The following is a 4,776-nucleotide window of genomic DNA, read 5'->3' on the forward strand; positions in this document are numbered from 1 at the left end:
TCCCACAGTAAGCAAGGTAAGGCTGGCTGGCTTCTGCCGCTTGCCACTGCATTGTCCCTCAGAAGCTCTACTTCCCCTCACCCCACTTGCAGCAAACTCCAGAGTTCTTGCCACCTCCCTGGCTGCTCAAGGAACTGGGGGTGCCAGCCTGAGTAAGACAAATGACAAAAACTCCTCAGCTTTGGTGGCTCCAAGGCCAACATCCTCCTGGATAACCAGGTGCAGCTGGTACCTGTCCTTGAAGAAAGGAGATTAGGGTCCCACGGTTGAATCATAGAAAAGAGGTAATCAAAATCACAGACAGTTATGGCCAGCCAAAAAACTAGTTCCCGATAGCCCCACAAAAGACAATCTTTAATCCCCTTCCCAGCCTCACAATTCCCCCCCCCCCACCAAATGGTGTCCTGTCTGAGTTACGACTTACCTATCCTGCCTTCCCTCCCCTTCACCCTAACATCCAAAGGATCTCTAACTGCCCTGTATATAAGTGCTAAAACACCCGAGCTGGGGGTTGCACTCTGGACCTACACTGTAGGGGGTTTGCAATCTGAGTCAAGCCTCAAAATAAAAGGACTCTTTTGCAAATTGCAGTGGACTTAACAATTCTTGAGCACTTCTGGGTTTCCCCCAAGGAATCAGGGCATAACAAGATGTGCTTGGAGTGTGAGTGATGGCAGGTAAGATGTGGAGCCTGAAATGACTCAGTCAGAGGAATATAAAGAGGATGTGGAACGTGGGGAAATGTGTCAAACAATGTAACCAGGAGGTTAAAAAACAAACCCGTGTGTACAAGTATCTAAGTGTAAGAATCACAACTATGTGAAAATAGAAGTATCCGTGGGAGTCCTGACTACCCGACCAGAACATTCCAGGGCAGCTCTATGCTTAATGACTGTGGTTGACAATGCTCTTTTCTCCCCAAATGTAATATATTTATTGATTATTTGGGAGTTTCACGTAACACAGCCCAATCACATTCACCTCCCAGTCTTCCCAGGTCCACCCCCTCACCTTTGTGACCTCCCTCCTCCCAAAAACAAGAAGCAGAAAAGAAAACAAACAAACAAACAAAAAAACAAAAAAGAAAGAAAGAAAGAAAGAAAGAAAGAAAAGAAAAGAAAAGAAAATATATAAAAGAAATAAGAAAAAATATAGACCAAGTTTAATTTGTGTTGTCCACATGCTCACTGGGACACGGTCAAACTCCCAGTGGCCAGCCCCTTAGAGAACAGTGAGTCCTCCATCCACACCCCCACCAGAAGTCAACGACTGTGGAGAGCTACACTGTAGGATTCCGATCACAGATTTTTATGAGCTCTCTTCAGTGGTTTCCTGTCTAGACTGTTTCTTTTTAGGGGGTGGGGTGGGGTGCTCGAGAGAGGTTGTCACAGAAGCTTTCTGTGTCTTTTGTTCTCAACCTGGGGTCTGCAGTCATCGATATCTCTGCAAAGGAAGCTTCCTTACCCTTTACAGTCGACAGGAACAGGGATCGTGGTTTTCCACATGATTTCTGGTGACAGCACGTTCCACAACATCCACATCTCTGACCATGGTCCACCGGCCTCAGAATGGTTTTCAGTGGTACAGACTATGGGTATCAACACAGACCCTGGCAGCAGCAGGGGCTACAGACACCTGCATAACTTCAGCAGCATAGACCACAGGAATTCACGCGGCCCTCATAGTAACAAGGACCAGGGACATCAACATGGCCTCCTAAGGCAGCACAGACCATGGACATCAATACTGCTCCCAGTTGCAGCATGAGCCACAGATACTCTCGTGACCAGTGAGTACAGGCCACTCACTTCATTATGGTCTCCAGCTGATATCAGATGTTTGGGCAGCTTGGGGACACAGGACTACTTAAAGACAAACACTATGCAGAAGACACCTAAGCAGGCTGCATTTTTGTTTTTTACTATAAAACTTGGGAAAACTAAAAGGTTAGATTGGACACAAATCTAGGAGTTTAAGGAGCAGACATCTGGAGAAGTTACCCCAGTGTTACTAATGAATGTAAGTTGGTGTCGATGCCTTGCCTATTCATTAAAAGGCTCCTCTAGTCATTGGGTTTCAATGGTGATTGAACCAACTCCATTGGAAGTCATGCTTCCTCCATGCAGCAGTACAAGTTAACAGAATCAAAGAGAAGCCTTCTAGCAATGATAGGGCCATCTAGTGGGTTATTTACAAATGTTTTTATTTAATTGTTTTTATCATCCTGCATTTATGTTAGCTCTTCCAGCTTGTCATTCCACCCACTGATTGGTCCATCCATCCAACCATCCACCTAACCATCCATCCATCCCTTCTTTCCATATTTACTAGTCTCCTATTATGTCCTGAGCGATGTACCAGCACTGAGAGAGTAATCCTGTACAAGTTCTTGCCTGTGATGGACTCACTGGTACATCTGGGAATCCCAGGGGCATATTGGAAGATGTGATAACCAGCAGCTAACTTGTCAGTTTCATTCAGAGGGTGTGTGCCAGAGACTCCATTTCACCCAGGGCACACTGCTTTCTCAGGCAGAGGAGAAAGACATCTGGTCCTGCATCGAGGGAGCTCATGGGCCAGGGGAGGAGGCAGAAACAGACAGGTAAATCATTATAGATAACCATCAATGAGAAGAGATTTGAGTGGGGTTCTGAGGTGAAGAATAACAGGACAGGGGAGCCTCATTCTACAAGGATAGAGATGTGTTGGGAACCCTGGGGACACAGAATGATAGCTAATATAATACACCGTGAAGGAGTCAGAGAAAGCCTAGGAGAACTCCCTGTGGAAAGCCTCCTGAGGAGGGTTCCCCTGTGAAACCAAACTTGTCATACATTGTTACCACATTGCCATACATTGTTACCAAGTCTCTACACCTTTCAAGAATGTCTCTGTTTCCTACACCTAATGAGTCCTACAAACCAGGGTTTTCCCAACCTCTGCTGAACTTGTGACCCCATGGTGTGTACCCAGCCCTTTGCCTTGCTAAGCTCCTGAACACCTGTGATGTCCTCTTCCACCTGACACATTCCTGCACTTATCTACTCACAGAGAGCCTTGAGCCTAAGGCCCCCTCTCTGTCCAGGTGCTAACAGCCAATTACCTCAACAGGTATTTTCTATCAAACCTAACCCTTCCTCATAAAAGGGATCTCAAAACCAGGAAGGGGCTGCTCACTAGAACCCCAACTTAGGAGGAGACAGTTGTCTGGCAAGTACCTTGTATACTTCTAAATACAGCTGGCTTTAATCTAACAGTCGTGGCAATGCTTTTTCCTCAGGTCTAACATGCCCTTCTCTGCTTCCAGAGAAAGCCTTCTAGAAGGCCCCCTCACAGAAAGCCTCCTAAGGAGTGCTCCACCTCCAGAGAAAACATCCTAATGGGTCCCCAAGACTGAGTCTGGAAAGATAAGGAGAAATCCAGTGGGTGGCATGATCAGGGATTTGGGGTATACTGCCAGGGAACTAGCAAATGCTTTGACAGCTACAGGTAGAAAGTTAAAGCAGGAAGGGGACATGAGGCTGGAGAGATAAAGAGTCCAGATCACCTACGGTCACCATGCCAGGCAGGCAAGCTGGGGACCGGTCTGTCTGGATAGTGATAACTGCAGTGATAACCAACCCCACCCACTCCCGGCCCTGGACATATCAAGTTCCTGGAGTCGGTCATGAGTCTGTATAAGGCCAGATCGTACCACTAGTGTATTTTATACTGTGATTAAACTTTACGCTTTAAAGAGCAAATCCCAGAGGCAGGAGAAATAGCTCTGTGGTGCTCTTCTAGAGAACTGGGGTTTAATTCATAGCATCTACATGGTGGCTCACAACTGTCTACAACTCTCATTCCAGGAGATCCAGTGCCCTCTTCTGACCTCTGTAGACATCAAGCATGCATGTAGGCAAAACACTCATACATATAGCATATAATAATAATAATTAATAATAAACAGAGCCAAGTGATGGCACATGCCTTTAATCCCAACACTAGGGAGGCAGAGGCAAGTGGATTCTCTGAGTTTGAGGCCAGCTTTGTCTACAGAGTGAGCTCCAGGACAGCCAGGCTACACAGAGAAACCCTGTCAAGAAATAACAAAAACAAAACAAAATAATAAGTCCTAGGGTTGCCTTTGAAATTTTGATGATTTTCCTTCTGTGGAAATGGTCTTTAAAGTCCTCTGTGGGTATTCTGCCTTGCACTTGCCTGAGGGCTGTGTTTTCATTCCTTAGCAGGAATGTGGAGGCCATCAGAAAACAAGAGGCAGCCAATGTTGGTAAGGGTGGTGAGGTGTTATCCCAACAAATTTTGGTATAGAGTTGCTAGCCAGCTGAGACCCTGAAGAATGGCTGTATGAGAAGCCACATATATCTTTGGGACCTGCTCAGTGACCAGGACCTGCAAGACCAGCAGCCTGAGGTCAAGGTCGGAACAGCAACATTCCTTGCCAAGGAGAAAACAACACTGCACTGCAGCGTGGGGGGGGGGCACAGTGGGGGGCAGGGCTTGGGCTGGAAGCTGGGGCCACTCATCAGGAGGAGCAAGCTGGCAGGCTTTTTGGTGATCAGAATTTGAGATTCTTAATTTTTTTCCATTTTTTAAAAAAATATTTGTTCATTTTATTTATATGAGCACACTATAGCCATCTTTAGACACACCAGAAGAGGGCATCAGATCCCATTAGAGATGGTTGTGAGCCACCATGTGGTTGCTGGGAATTGAACTCAGGACCTCTGGAATATCAGTCAGTGCTCTTAACCGCTGAGCCATCTCTCCAGCCTG

The sequence above is a fragment of the Mus pahari genome, chromosome 3 (assembly GCF_900095145.1).
Source record: "Mus pahari chromosome 3, PAHARI_EIJ_v1.1, whole genome shotgun sequence".
NCBI lineage: Eukaryota > Metazoa > Chordata > Mammalia > Rodentia > Muridae > Mus > Mus pahari.